Genomic DNA, 17105 nt, shown 5'->3' with positions numbered 1-17105 from the left:
ATAGCCTCACTGTCTCCGGAGTAAAGACGATCATTAGTAGCTTGTGTACTTGTAGATGATTTTGGGGAAATTTTTTGATAGATACCGATGCTGCCAAGTCGTCTAGGTGGTGTATTTATTGTTTCTTCAGGTTCATGAACGTTCACTTGCTGAAATATTGAAACTGATTAGTCAAAGAGAGCTTGTTGTTCATCTGTTGTCTGGAAACACAATGTAATTTTTCAGTTTGAAGAGAAGGCGATAATGGTGATGTTTCATTAAATGTAGGAACAACTGCAGAGTCAATAGTATTTTCTGGATTATGTCTATCTGTTCTTTCAGTTGTATTTTTCGGATAAGGCTTATTTGTTACAAATGCAGGAGCATAATCAATCTCAACAAGAAACAGTGGTTCATACCATGTTTGTCTGCCTCTTTCCGTAGCGAATCTCCAGCTTTTACCTTTTCATATGCATTACTATAGGTCGACAAGTTAATTTCCCCTCTGGAAGTCTTCTTCACCTGAACTTTCGACATCTACAAAAAAATAAACACTAATATTTTCTATCCCAACCGTACCCACAAAAAATGATTCAACCGTCCCAAACCCCACTTTTGGTGAAATATACTTTATAGTTACGGCAGTAATGATAACACATTAACCCTTTGAAGCCCATGGAGAAATTTTTCTGTTTTCAAATGTTTTTATTCAAAAAATAGTCTCTCAAAGTTATAAAACACAACTTTTTAAATGATTTTTTTATGTGAAACACAGTTTTTTCAAAAATAGGTGGTTCCGCCAAGGAACCACAAATCCATTAGTGTTTCTGGTGAAATTTTTTGAAGCAGTTGATTTTTTCGTTGAAACATAGACCAACGTCGCAAATAGTACAATGCCATCGTGTATGATGTGGCTCCAATCAAGTGCTACATTGGGCAAAACGAACTTTATTTCCATGTTCAGGTAAATGTGCACATTTGTCATATTTTCTCTCAAGGGGTCTGATTTTTTTATACCTGTTTGATTCAACACTGTCACTTGGTCTCTTATTAGATATTTTGGAGCCGGCTCCGATGAGTCCTGTCGCTACTGCAATCCTAAAATCTTTCAGGCTCAGAGTTTTGGTTCCAAGTGCACGAGATTTATGAATATCATTTACAACTGCAAGATCTATAAAGTGCCACAAGATGCGATGCCACCACTTCCTTGATTTTCTATTCACCTTATATAAGAAAATATACATGTCAGATTTGTCGACATATCTCATATGTTTGTTGTAATCTTTGATATTTTTCAGAAGATACACCATTTAAAATTTGATTTCCATTGTTTTTGTAGTGTAATGATGAAATATACTCATGTCCGTTATATATTTACTAGGATCTTACCTGCCATCATTTTATAAGAACGTGCACACAAACATGAATACTGTTTCAATAATGTGGTTCCAGCCAGCGCTTACTGGGCCACTTCAAAAAAATCATTTGATTTGTGGTTCCACGGTGGCACTTCTAGGCTTCAAAGGGTTACCAAATAATCACCATATCTCATAATAATCACAAACACACACTCAATACATTCACTTGAGAAGAACAGATAATATGAGCAACAATATCTGAAGAAAAATACTTACTTTTGAGTAACAAAAAAAAATATGGCGTCCTGCACGAAAAGAAAACGCGTGGAAAACGGCGCAGCACTGAATAGTTTTTGGAACCATCCACCGCTTCGTTTTCTCCTTGCACGCTTCACTCCTCGCTTAACCGTTCACGAGATATTTGCACTGTTTCAACCGTACATTATTTTTTTTATATTTTATTGTTTTCAATCACTTGAAAGATTTGCTTGGAATGAATCACCATTGTAAGTTCATCTTCACAGTATTAGTCGTCTAGTTCTTTTTTGTTCGTGGGGAACCACTGATGATAAGGAAATAAAGCAATAAGCAATGAAATTCTTGCACCTGTCGGAATGCACCGAAAACCGCCACCGTTTTTATATCGGAAACTGTGTTATTGGATTGCGTTGGGAGAGATTTGTTGAAACGATGTAAAGTCCGTGGTTTTATTGTTGCCCACGCATTATTCAGTTCATATAATTTGCTTTGGCTTGGAAGGTTGAATAATACTTATATTGTGGTGAACCATGCCTGCAGTTTATTATAGGTAGGCAATAGTAAAGCCAGTAGTGTTCTAGTGTGAGATTTAATTAAGTCGTATTTCAGCTGTGTTTTTGCGAAGAATCATCCATTAACGACACCCTGTATTGTCCATTTATTCCACTCTGAATCAGTAAAAGTTCCATATTTTATGAGCAGCAGTCTGAGTTTTCCTGACCACCCACAAAAAACCTTCAATCCATTTAAATATAACTTGGCGCCCAACATGGAGCCAGAAAAATTTGCCGTTTGATAATGGTACTTGAGAAATTGAAATCTTTGATGTTGCATCCAATAAATTAAAGTCATCCAGTCATAGAGATGAAGATGTTCATGTGCTAAATATATTTCCAATTCGGTGACAAAGTCTTGGTTATCTTGGTCAGTTTTGTAGACCAAACCAAGTTTATTTTCTGTTCATATAGCAGAAATTGTAAAGCTAAAGTTAACAGTTCTCTGAAATGGTAGGAACCATGATTATTATATATCATGGATTTCAATTTGTATGTGATGGAATCGGCCGATTCTTAATGAAAATTCACAGTATCAAATCATCTAAAGGAACAATTCATTCAGGCCACTCTCAACTCCCTACACTGTACATTGATGGACTGACACCTATCAGAAAACAAATGCTCCCCTGGCTAATGCCACGAAAAACTTTGGATTATTTTCGACAGTTGTCAGTGCAGGATTTTTCACTGAAGTTATTCCTGCATATGCTGTTGGCGATACAACTGCCGCAATAGATTTTCAATTATTAGAACACACTTGCAGACCACTTTCGGGTGTTTGGCCACTCGTCAGTGCAAGGTAGTGTCCATCATCAACATAAAGTCGATGGTTTTCGATAATTGAAAGTCGAATTCCTTCAGAGTATCATTCCTCGAACTAGGCTGAAGCGGACAACAAACAATAGGTTTGTCATCGCCCCATGTGCGTGTGAACGAGGTAACCAACCGCATATCCGAAATTTGTCCAATTCCTCGAATAAGGAAAGAAAACTCTTCACATATAGACAGTGGGCATACTTGAAGACGCTATTCATCAAATCAATTTCATAGTCAATCTTCAAGTATGCCCATTGACTATATGTGGAAAATCCACAATATATTCAAAAAACATGTTATTGTAAGCTTTTCACTAAACAGTATTAGGAACATCTTCTACCATTACATGCAAGTAGAAGTTCGATCTATAGATCCATTCAAGTAACCATTTCTGAAATTTGTAAATAGATATGATTTTATTTTTTCTACAGATACATTGTTTCTTTTCAGATCATAGATGATATATCGAGCATGGATTGATTTCAACATTTCAAAGCAAAAAACAATTTGAGAATAAAATATGAGCTAAATCAAATCTGAAACAACATTTTTGGAATACGTACACCCAATAATATCCCGAAATATCTCATGGCCACAGGAAATACCGAAGTTATCACACAAGGGACAACCAAATTGGAAATTGAAATAGGAACGATGATTGGAGAGTATGTGGTCGGCAATTGTAATGAACAAAGTTTCTGTTAATAGTAGTTTCTCACTGAAAACAAAATCGTAATCTATCAAAGAAATAGACAGGCAATACTGAACTTTATGCAGTAAAATCACCAAGTTTTGAAAAAGTACCACATTGAGAAAAAAGAGAATCAGAAATATTTATTGGAAGATGAAACTTGAGTTTCTCACATAGAATAAAACCAACTTGAATACTGTTCCAAAAGAACTACAGCACTATTGTCGAGTAGTAAACATACAATTAGACGGTAGCCTAGTGGGGTGACGTGGGTGGTTTGCTCGACAGATTCAATCGACCGCTGTGTGAACCGGTGGTTTGAACCGCAAGGCCGGACGATCGATTTTCACTTCCTGTCGTCCAACCCTTGTTGAAAATCACACGTTAAAAGATTTAACCTTGTTGGTCCTCAGCTCGCACAGGTTTCTACTTTTGAAAGTTCGTAGGGGGGCGATAGCTGGTTTACGAAAAAACAAATTTCAACAGTATTTCCTCAAGGATTAATTGCGAGATTGTTACGACGAACGATCGAAACCGAAAAAATACTTGGTCAAGAGTTTGTTGTATATGTGGTATAGTGGTGTCATATGTCAGGATGTATGCGTTTAAACTTTATAACACTAACGATCCTTTTTGGTTTTGCAGGGGTATCAGAACATATATTCTTACATATCCAGAAAGTTTTCCATAGCTCAAAGTGGGGGTGATCAATCAGAGTCAGTATTGAAACAAAGTCATCTCCACAATATATGATGACATGTATATTTGGCAGTCATTGAAATTGAAGGAGGTGCAAAGATACATAGACTTATTTCGAGTGGAATTAGTTATTCATCTCCAGTATGACAAGGAAGAGAAGCTACAAGGAATGAATCATGAAATATCTAGATTGGAAATGTTTTCAGTAAATTGGTACTTACATTATAAAAAAAGTATTCATCAATAACTCACAAATTCTAGTATAAGTCAAAAGAATCATGATAATTATATCACAGAAATATTTTCAAACTTTGGCTTATGTCTTACTAAGTTGGACCAAGGCATTTTCATAAACTGTTAACATCGGAAATTTTGTAAAAATGCAAAGAGATTTAACAGCTAGTCAATACACAGTTGAAGAAAATGGAGATAAAATGCAAAACAACTGATCCATTAAAAAAATAGTTACATGCTCTGGGAGTGCGATAGGGAAAGTTAGATCAAATGTGAATATGTCAAAATGTATCCCCCTGTATACTATTTTTGAAGTGTTTTTTTTTATTTCCTGAAAATCATTGTTCCAAAAGTTATTCAGGGTGGCTCGTTTTCAACTCAAATAATTTGTAGCTCCCGAACCGTAAGTTTCAGACCATATGTTTTTGACTTTGTTGGAATCTACTCATCATGGAGCATCTGATAATGCGAAACAATATAGAGTGATCCATTTAAAAAAAATTGCTCTGGTGGTTCGAGAGGGGAAGTAACATCAAATGTGAATATGTCAAAATGTGCCCCCCCTGTATACTATTTTTGACGTGTTTTTTTATTTTTCCTGAAAATTATTGTATGAAAAGTTATTTGGGTTGCTCGTTATGAATGTAATGCGCTGTATACATTTTCCTCATAACAATTTTCATTAACTATAAATATAAACATTGAAAATGGAATATAGGCGACCACAATACATGAACTAGAAAAATATTTCAAGTGAAAACAAAGCTCAGTGTTCTTCCAAGTATTGAACGTGAAAACCTATAATTAAGCTCCTAAATAGACTTAGTATAAATTCGGGATATCAGCTACCGGAAGTCCGGGCGGACAATTAATTCTTAGCTAGAGGAATGATGAATAGGGTAAAATTTCGTGTTTTACCTCATCCTGGGCTATCTCTAAATGTTCGGACAGTAATATAGCTCTTAGTTCCCGAAGATTCACGGTAATGCTTTGGCGAATTTAGTGGATACTCAGCATTTTCATTTGTTAATGAGATGTTGGCATGAAAACACAGTTTGAAATGAGAGAACTACTTTCTCAAAAATACATTTAGTGATTTTTCAACATGATATACAGCTGAACTTATAGAAATATAGTTTCTGCAAAATAACAAGCAATTCAAATATTTTTATATCAATAATGATTGAATGCCTTTTGATTGGTTCGGAGTTTTGGGTTCGTGTTATGACCAGCAATATAATACAATATGTTCGTTCCAACCTTGAGTCACCAACAGATTTCCAACAGTTTGTAAATCGTTGTCAACGCGCATGTCTGGTAGATATTTGTTTCTGATTAATTTGAAATTTCTGATTGGAACAGCTGACAGCTGATAGTTCAACTGAAGTTTGGCATGGAATTTCAACATAACCTTTAAAAATAAATCTAATCAATTGTATTTCTGGGGAGTAGTAGTAGTAGACTTTATTTTAGGAATCCTAATATACATTATATAGTTATGCATATATGAATAATTTATATACGTATATAATTTTACAATTGTATTACAATTTTATATATTCTAATAATAACTTTTTGAATACTTTTAAGGAATTTACATGTTTTATTTCATCAGGTAACTAATTGAAACTATCAAGACCTTTAAAGAACAATGAATTCTTTCCACTCTTATAGTTTGTTCGGGATCTATAAAATGTATTACATGTTCTTGTGTTATATGAATGAATGTCACAATTTCGAACTAAATATCTGCTAAGATAGGCTGGTTGTATCCCACTCGAAATTTTGAAAATAAAAATCATGCTCAAATACTACGTTATTTTATGTACCGGCTGCCACTATAGAGTATTCAACATAGATTCAATAGGGGTATACTGGTTGCATCTCAAAATGATTCTCATACCTCGATTTTGTAGTTTCTGCAACTGTCCCATTTGATTTTGATTGAATAGATACATCAGTGTGGCACAGTAGTCAAAGTGTGGCCTCATTATGCAGTTTTACATGTTAGTCTAGCAAAGGTTGATAAAGATTTTGAAATTCTAGAGAAAAAATACTTTTTCTTGCATATCTTTCTAATGGAATATTCGGCATGCTTATTCAAATTTAATTTATGGTCTATAATGAATCCTAGGAACTTAATTTCATTTATAATTGTGAGTTGATTATTGAATATGCTGATATTAACGTCGTTAGTATCAATCTTTCTTTGATTCTAATTTGTTGTAACCATCATTGCCTCAGATTTATTGATATTCAATTTGAGTTTATTCACTTGTAGATATAATTCAATGATCTTTAAAGATATATTGATATTTTGTACAGCTTCTTTTAAATCACAGTTTTCCGTATATACAAGGGTAAAATCAGCAAATAAGAGTAAAAGAAGGTTGCAATATTTTATATCTCTATTCCATTTACTAATCAACATGGAACTGGGAGGTAAAAGTAGGTCACCGCAATAATTAATTTGTGTAATTAAAGATGTTCATATTTTAGGTTCACTTAAAGAATTCCTAATTTTTCCTGCGCCAGCAAATACGTAATTTATTTTATTACAATTTTTGCAGGTTATGTTGTTTGCAAGTTGCATGAACATACAACAGAAACAGTAATACGGAATACGCATGCGTCAGATTAATGGTTGGAAGATAATCCTCAAACCATTCTGATAGATTTCGAACAGGTTTGAATCTTGGATGGAACAGAAAACTGATAGTTTACTTATGGTTGGAAACTCACGTTGGAACGCAATCACATTACTGCGCACAATCCTGACTGTCAGAAACTGTTTCTGACACTGGTTGGAACGAACCTAATAATGATAACTAAAATAACGTGCGGACAACTGGCCCGCTATGCCAGTTCTTTGAAATTACTGGTCATGTTCATTATTGAACTTTTATCATTATATTTGAATACGTGAATTCGAACATATTTTAAACGTATTTTTTGTAAATCCTAGGACGGGATAAAAAAATAAGTGATACATAAGTTCACTTGAAGTGAATAGACAACTTTTAGAATTGTAAATGTGAAAATTTCCGCTACAGTATATGCTCACAAATGATTGATTGGTTCATATATATTTACGTTTCTCATTGATGGATTGAGACTAATAGTTTTTCGTGTCATTAAGTGTCATGAAAAGTTACATGGAATTGTACACTAACTTTGAGACGAAACTTTGGAAAGTTTTTTGAGAGTTGTATTTTTAGTCAGAAACAGAAATTTCTAAAAGGAGAAATAGTGAATAATGTTCTCAGTATCAGTATTGATTTCATCCAAGGTTGAATGGAGTATTTTGTTGATTTATCACTGTTAACTTTAACATAGGGAGTTATTATTATTTCAGTCGTGAAAATGGATTTTTTTTAAATACTGAATGAAATATTTTTATTTTGTCAGAAACTTGAGTCAGAGACCAAAATAATATTTTGCGTATCAGATTATACAGTGTGAACCATTTTTAGAAATAGTGTGTATCCAATCGTGGTCGCCAGTTTTTTTTTCAAATAGGACACAAGTCTTCAATAAAGTCCTTTGATTCTTTATGCAACCGTGCAGCCCTTCTCAAGGAATTTTATATTACGCAAACAAAAGATAAATATCATTTGTGTTCACTTGGAGAGGCAAGAAACCTATCCAGTCGTGGACTGATCTACATCAGAACTATGAAGAGAAATATTAGTATCCGGTTCCCTGAACACGAAAGAAAATATCGCCTGGGGCATATCGATGAAAGATCAGTAGCGGAAAATGAATGCACTTGAAGAAGCTACTCATGTTAACGCATTCGAAGAGACCTAAGTCATGGATAGAACTCCGAGTTACTATCGACGTTTATATAATGAGGTGATAGAACTTCAGAAGCATAGAAATAATTGATAAAATCTGACTACATTTACTTAATTGCTCTTGTATTAGATTTCTTAATCCAATCAAAAGAAAAGAAACCTCTCCACCACCAATGGAATAAATTTGGAGACTTAAACTGATTCTGTAGTATCTGCTTTGAGGACAGCCAACGCCTTTGGTAATGTCTATCGTAGTTAGAACCCGTGGGTTGGGCTTACCTATCGCGCGCGTCCCCAGGTGGCGGATAGGGGTATGGCCAGGGGACTGGAGGCCCTGTCCGGAAAGCCAATGTGGTCTTACGGACGGGGTCGCCGGACTCCTGGTCAGTGGCAGAAATAAGTAGGGTGAGGGGAACTGAAACCACCCAAAAGCCTTTGCAAAACATGCCACCGTGGACCAGCCCACCCAAGCTAAGTGTAAGGAATCGTGTCGACAGCTGAATGGCCGCAGGGTGATATGTGGTTACGAACGATCCCTTTGGGAAACTGGGCGAAACCTGATTGTAATCAGCCTACCTCTGATAATGCGGGGCTCTGCCAGAGGTGACCAACTTTTCCCTTGCTAATACTCGTGAGAACACACATGAATGAAACAAACACAAAAACAGAAACAACAGAAACAAAAATCAATCCCGAGGCTGGACAGAAGGGCTCACCTCAATCTAAGGTGGTGGCTGGGGAGGAACAGAAATGTCCATCCCAATCTACCGCTTGTAATGAGGCTGGACATAGCAGATCACCTCGTGATGAAATACAGAGGCCAATGCGTAAGCAAATTTGCGGCGCTGAGGCCAAAAGGAGAAAGAGATCGAAAGGAGGCAGGAGTGGCAGGAACTTTAAGTGCACCCTTCTCCTCCCCCACTCCACCTCCAACAGCAAGGGCACTTCCAGCGGCGGGAGCCAAGAGCTCCGCCTTGAATAAAGGCAAGGAACCGGCTGCCCCTGCAGGAAAGCTCCCTCACTTGTGCACCTCCACAGAGGGAACCCCAAAAAGGTGGAAGAAGCCGTGCAACGACAGTAATGTCACTCCATCTTCCAAAACCTTCGCGGAGGTCACCGTGAGACACCTCAAGGTTGCCAAACAGAGTGTGTTTTCGACGACTCTTGGCCTACTCCTGCCAATATAAAGGAGATATCTCCTAGTGACCTGTCCACCTTCCTGGAAAGGGCAGGATATACAATGACCTAGGAGGAGAACTCCTCGGGAGGATGTACAATGGGTCACATGTGGCCTAAGTGCTGTAGGTCTACACTCACCCTCCCTACTCTACAGATACAGATACAGTCGTAGTTATAAATGAAACATCGGGCATAGAAACCTGCAGACCGGGAAATATTTTTGCCTGGTCCTAATTGGCGAAAGCTTCACCGGTGAAAATGTTAAAGAAAGATGGTGGTCTGTTGGCGAGAGGGCGTTTAATTTTCGGATGGTCATTTGTGTAGCATGCAGACGGGCGTTGTCGTTGAGCAGGATCGGACCTCTTCTTTTGCCCAGTACCAGCTGCTGATGACGCAATTTTCGGTACATTTCGTCGATTTCCTCACAATAGGACTCTGAAGTGATGGTGATTACTGTACAGTAACTATGGTTTATTCTGGTGAGTTTTCGCCTTAGGGAAATGCCTGGGTAGTTCATCGGTGTCCTACCACAGTCTCCAGTTATCGTAGAGGATCCACTTCTTATCACTCGTGACGATCCGATCCGATAAATGGATCGTTTTAGTTGCGCAAAACCAAAGAAGAACAAACCTCGAGACGTGACAATTTCTGTCGATCGGTTAATTTGAGGGGCACGTTGACCTTTCCAATACGCTTCAAATCATCAAAAACGACATGGGAACTCAACAAAATTATATAGTAATGAGCTAAAAAGAGTAAAAAAAAATTTGAAAAATGTATAACCATCAAAGTGTACAGTAGAATAAATATTCATTGAGCTACAAAAATACATGACACCAAATCGGACCAGACTTTTGAAACAACCTATTATAAATAAAGCGAGAGCTATCCATATCATGTTTTTTTCAAGGACAAAACACAAGCACTACAGAAACATTCTTAGGAAGTTCTTAGAGCTGTGCCTGTACGAAAGTAGCGATTCACGATAGATTGAAATCGATGGAGATTAAATTAACAAAGTGAACATCTCACTGGCGTGCTTTCTTGAATTGAACCTCGAACATGAACATGGCTTGATTATTTTTTGACAGAGGTTCACTACCAAAAAAATTATTACATGCATTCATCCAAAACATTTTCATCTGACTGTCATAATCACTCTGTATTATTAAAAACAGAGTATCAGTGAGTGTGGTGAATTTAATTTTTTGTTGACTCCCAGAAGTTTCAGGAGCCGCCGTTAATGTTTCTGTTCAAAAAAGTGTTGTTTGCTTATCCATTCTTGATTTTGAAAGCATCTGGCCTGATATACATATCATGCATAATGTATCAACTGGAGAAATATATATTCTTTCATTTCATGATGCTAGATACCCCGTTTCTGTGCTTCGTCACAAACTATTCATTTCACTAACGATACATTTGTTCCATGCATCCAGAAAAATACGAACAGTTGTTTTCTTTTGTTTGCTTTCTGTATCATGAAGTCGTGCACATTTCAATGCTACAAAAGATACCGAAAAATATGTATTGAGATAAAAAAGCAGAAGAATAACTGAAAGGAAATAACTTTGCGTTAGAATAACTCTTTCTGAAATATGTTTTTCTTGTCATAACCTTTGTATGGCCCTCGCCAGGAATACTTTCAATCGAGATAACGAAAGTTTAAAACAAAAAACTTGCATTTCGTCAAAAACTTATTCTTGTCAAAAAGTACTCTTATTGAAACTAGAATTTGGCTTTCAGCATCGAGATCACCAAATATTGAAAGACTTTCTTTGCTTTTTTATAGTCATTCGGTGTCTTCACAGGAGTAACAGGTATTTTCAATAAACACAAACACTTATAGGTTCTGAAAATTTCACAATATTAGGCTGTTTGTAGATGTAAAAAGATAAAATTTAAATTTTTGTCAATATAGAAATTCAATCTTCATTCATTTTGACTGTTGTCAAAAAATAATATATGCACATTGGATATTTTTTTCTCACTTCCATGTATCAAGTGTTTTGCCAGCTATGGATTGTTGAATATGAAATTCGTCTTTCTTATCGTTAATCATAAAAATGTCTCTGATTTCTCATTATAATAATAATGATAACAATTTATTTTCCCAAGAAACATATAATGTTTATAGCAGGGAAAAAAACAATAGTTCAAAAAAACTAACTATAACATAACTGAGTACGAACAGAGCACACAAAAAATCAGAGCTGAAACTTAAAAACATATAAATATACATACATATACAAATACATATATACTTACATATATGTTTGAACATTATTATCAACATGAACATAAATGTACTCATCAGATAATATATCTATCTATACAAACAATAAAATATTTCAAATTAATCCGGAATTTTTGTTCATTAATTTTTTCAAAGCATTCGGTAGCTCATTAAAAAATTTTATACCTATATAATAAATTCATTCAGAAACAAATCGAATTCTGAACAATATTTGTTTTCATTTTCATTAATTTCAGATTGCCTGAATATCTTGTCAAATGGTTGTGTTGGTCACCATTAATTTTTAAAGTCAAATTTAAATGCTCATTTTTAGGCAAATGAATGAAGGTACATAATTTGAATTTATGTAAGGATGACAAATCTGAGTTTTGTTGTTTATACAAGTTGACTGTAGGCTTCTTGTAGTTCATCTTGTATATATACTCCTTATAATTTTGTTCTGAAGTTTTTTAATTTGTTTCAATAAGAGATTTGTTGCCATTTCCCATACTGATATAATGTATTAAATTTTGGAATATACTATTGTAAAATAAATCAGTTTATGTTGTTTTAGGGGTACAACATTTCTTATTTTGAATCAAATTCCAATTATGGTAGCTATTTTTTTTCTTATTGTTATAATGTGTTTTATCCATGATACATTTTCATCTAGAATAAGATCAAGAAATTTAGCACTAGGCGAGTATTTAATATTATCATTATTAAATTTAATTGCATCTTTTGAAGCAATTGATATAGACCTTTTTGATATTAACATATATGAAGAATTGTGAAAATTAGGTGTCCTTGATAAATGCGCCTAGAAAGTTAATTATCAATTGAAATTTATTCAACATAAATGCTTAATATAAACCGGGGTAGTAGGCGTTCGAATTTTGTATATCTCATATTCCACTTACATTACAGTTGTTTTTTCATCCCAATCACGTCACGTAACAGTCTTTTACTAAAATTGAATTATTTAGCAATAACATAGGTATTTCAAAAATTGAATTGGTGTACCCTATTGGAGGTATGATCAGCTATTGAGATTTAGTTTTTGTTCTATACCAAATTGGTTGGTAGTGTATCTATTTTCTATAACTTTTTGTTTGTCTTATGTTGCATAACACACATATTATTACATTTGATTGCGAATCCAAAGATGAAAAGTACTTACTGGAGAGTACTTTCATGTTTTGAAGCCCTTCGTGTGTTTTCGTCCACGACCCACATCCTCAAGGTGGTGGGTCGTGTGTGTGTCTTTGGGACAGATGACTCATGACGGAATTTTAAAATATATTATCCTGGGTTCATTATTGATTGATAAAATTACTATCTGTTTTATGTGTGTTTTTCAAGTTAAAGCGTATTTTGTCGATTATTTTGGGGCGCATCCTCCGGAATATCCAATTTTCAATGATTCTGGCGCATAAATCAGCCTGAATTCGATTGATAGTATGGGTTACGTTTGTGGCCATGATTGTGGCTAATTGGCATACACCTGCGACCTAAGAAAAAGCCAGAAGAAGAAGTCTCACGGGGTAAAATCGCACGATCTTGATGGCCAGTTCATATTACGTTTACGTGAGATGGTCAAACCCTCAAATGACAACGTTTCATGAGCTGTGTGTCACATAGTGCCGTCATGTTGAATCCACATGTCATTGGTGTCCAGATCACCCAGTTCAGGATAAAATGAGTTGGTTTACCTTCAGTTCCTGGGTCAGTTACGATGCGAAAATCGACAAGCTTTAGTCTGCGAAAGGCACAGTTCTTGTGAGCGAAGCGAAATCAACTGCCTCGGATTCTTCTGGACACTCTCACAGACAGCGGCGATGTTATTGGCCGATCTTGCGTTGCGTCAACGTACGGATGTTGGTCGATCGTTTACTGAATCAGTGGGCTCAAATTTATCCACCAAATTGCGAATAGTTCTCTCAGCAGGACGATTATGGCGACCGTAAAATGGGCTAAGCACGCGGTACGTTGCCCAAACAGAACACTCATTCAAGTTAACTAGTTAAGTGATCCAATAATTTCTCTGAAAAAGGATCAATTTTTTCTTAAAAAAAAACAATTGTTTTATTGCCGACGGCGATGTTTAGAATTTGATAAAATTCTTCTTCAGGGCTCTGTAACAATAAATTTTCATAATCATATCTCCCACAAAATTTATACGACAATTCTCTGTATTTGTATCTGTGGAGTTGGGAGGGTGAATGTAGGCTCACAGCATTTGGGCCACATGTGACCCATTATACATCCTCCCGAGGAGTTGTCCATCCTGTTGCTGCGGTTCGATGAGACTCAGGGATACAATGCAGGTTCAGAGCTTTAGTGATAAAGACAGTGCGATTATCAATGTTTAATGCAACTCGTGAACATAAATACACTTTTCAATAGATGGTTACTACCAATATAACGTGGTTGTCATTATATAAACTAAAAAACTAACATGCGTTCTCCTAACTAACATGTCCTGCTCAGTCAAGAGCTAACCGAGGACCACAAAACAGCCACACATAGAAATGTAAGTTAAATGGCATCACTTGGTTATATGTTACGCGGCTGCCAAACCAGGGATGGCGACACTATCGGAGTTTTCTCCAGTTTTCTGTAATGAATCACGTGCCTTCTGCGCGCGCATGATTCAAATTACTGTTTACAGAAGAAGAATGAACTTAAATTAGGTAGGACGTCCGTTAGTTTTGTTGTGATAATAATGTATAAATATGGTTTGGGACTGTTTTCCTTTTCAAATTGTGTTTTTGCTTGTGTGCTGTCAGTTTCATATTTTTATTTATCATATTGAGTACTTCCGAACATATAGGATATCGAAAAAAGTGCTGCGTTCCTTCTTGTGAGGATAGGGAGAGTAGTCAACATCGGTTTCCCAAAGATGACCCCGCTGTTTTCGATGTTTGGCTCAAGAATATAAACAATAAAGAACTCTTCAATGTACCCCATGAGACAATTTATTGTAACTCACGAATTTGTGACAGACATTTCGCTGTTGAGGATAAAATTACTAGCAGAAGAGGTTTAAAACGACATACTGTACCTGTTTTATTTCTTCCTGGTAAGTAAGCATAATCCTTACTCCTTTCGATATCTTGCAATTCTAGTTTATATATCTTATTCATCATATTCTCATTATTAAACAACAATTAGATTAACCACTTATCGAGTGCACCATAAGTATTGCTATATGAATTTGCAGAAAAATGGAGATGTTATCATGTGGTTGAATAATAGTGTTCTACATGTTTTCAGAAACTATTGAAGAACCAAGAGGTATGGCAAGAATGAGTAGGTCTTCTGTGGCAGGTAAGAATTATTGTAAAACTGTAGTTCCGAAATATATGTAGTTTATAGAAAAAAATCCATACAAATGCTGCAATTTCATTTTATAGGCCAAGAACAATATGAGGACATGTGTCAGCCCTCCACTTCCATACCTGAGCAAGAAATTTGTTTCGGTACACCTTCCAGAAATGAAATTATCAGTGTTACCCAAGGTATGAATAGAAAAATCTTGGAATGTTCATCATACATACCAATTTGTTAATTTTACACAATATATGAAAGAAAGAAAGAGAAATTATATATTCATGTAATTTTTCAGGTCATGGAAGCTGTGATGATAGCTATATAAACCAGCCATCAACTTCCACTTTTGAGCAAGAGCAAGAAAGTCATTTCCTGATACCAACAAGGAATACAATAAGCGTTATACAAGGAAAATAATACTGGAGCAACTATCCTTCAACCTAGTCCACTGTCTAGATCATTCTGACAATGATTCAAAACTGTGTCATCTGATTGTTAGATGCTGTTTGTATTTTTGGTGTAGAAAAGTCAATTTGGTTACTAGGGGAAAAGATAAAAAATTCATTAGGTTTTTGAACACCCAGACAAACAGCGATTTCATTGATCCAATTATATTGTCCGCTCATGAAAAATTTTTGAAGAAAAAGAATCGTTTATTGAAAAAAACATTAGTTTAAGTTGAGGTTCACGTATTTCCAATAAATTTTGAACTGCGTTCATATAGTTTCATTACCACATTTACACAAATTTAACTGAAAATAAATATGATTGATCATAATTTGAGGTAATCCAGTTCACATATTTATTGTTGCTTCACTTGTTGATATTTTTGATTGGTCAAGGTTTTTCCCAGATGATTTCTGTGGAATCAAAACCTGACCGGTAGTGAAGCAACAATAACAATAAATGATGAGATTGGAACCTGTAGTGCTCAGGTGGGTAACAGTTGAAACTTTTCCTAGAGATCAATTTCCCTAACACCAAACTGATATTTTTGCACTCGACGCGCGTTTCGCTATCAAGGTCAGCATCTTCAGGAGAAGAAAATTGATACTGTATCAATTTTCTTCTTCTGAAGATGTTAACCTTGTTAGCGAAACGCGCGTCAAGTGCAAAAATATCAGTTTGGTGTTAGGGTAATTAATCTCTAGGAAAAGTTTCAACAAAAAAGTAAAATGCGAACAGCCACTATTTGAATTTCGCGCTATATCTCTTAGGTTCGGCTGCCAAACACTGGGGGCGCTGAGAAAAGTGGTTCTGTCGTCAACATTGCCGTTACCGTTCTATGTGTGGCTGTTTTGTGCCGAGGACTCCCCGGTGTCTGCCCGTTCGCTTACCTTCCGCACTCTTCACCTCTTTCCCATCGTCCACATTGGTGCCTTATAGTCCGGAGCACGGTATAGTCTAGTGCCGCACAACCCGAACCACCACACTGTCCTTTTCAGGAAGGTGGACAGGTCACTTGGAGACATCTCTTTTATATCGGCAGATGTAGGCCAAGACTCGCCGAACACACAATATCTTATCGACTATAACTCCGGGCACTCGCATAGGACATGCCTGACAGTCTCATCTTTCTGTCCACACATCCTACATAGAGGTGTGTCCACTAGCTCCATATTATGGAGGTGTTTCCTTAGTTGACAGTGATCAGTCAGAAATCCTACTGTCAAGCATATATTTTCTGGTCATCGCCAGATATTTATTCGGTGCCAGCTTCCCAGGGTCGCCCAGGGTGATCCTGGCAAGATTGAATCCTTTGATTCCATCCCATCTCTTTATGGATTGAGCATGGGTGTAACATTTGGCTAGTTCCGCAAATGTCGAAGCAATCAGGCCGTAGGTGCCACTGGGTCTTAAAATTTTTAGTCCAGCCGCTTCCTTGGTTAAAGAGTCGGCAATTCGATTACCTTCACTCCTGTCGTGCCCTTTAACCTACCTCAGGATAATGTTATTATCTACCGAGGC

At 36.1% G+C, this 17105-nt stretch overlaps 1 protein-coding gene across 2 annotated transcripts in view; it reads right to left on the bottom strand.

Moving 5' to 3' along the window:
• LOC111507662 (uncharacterized) overlaps positions 1-17105 on the bottom strand; it is a 395391-nt gene that overhangs the window by 33515 nt on the left and 344771 nt on the right. The gene's annotated exons all lie outside the window — the stretch shown is intronic.

This window comes from Leptinotarsa decemlineata, unplaced genomic scaffold, assembly GCF_025532065.1.
Source record: "Leptinotarsa decemlineata unplaced genomic scaffold, Ldec_3_MD MMD2_tig00026354_RagTag_RagTag, whole genome shotgun sequence".
Classification (NCBI taxonomy): Eukaryota; Metazoa; Arthropoda; class Insecta; order Coleoptera; family Chrysomelidae; genus Leptinotarsa; species Leptinotarsa decemlineata.
The sequence above is the reverse complement of the archived record's forward strand: the minus strand, read 5'-3'. Positions and strand labels throughout refer to the sequence as shown.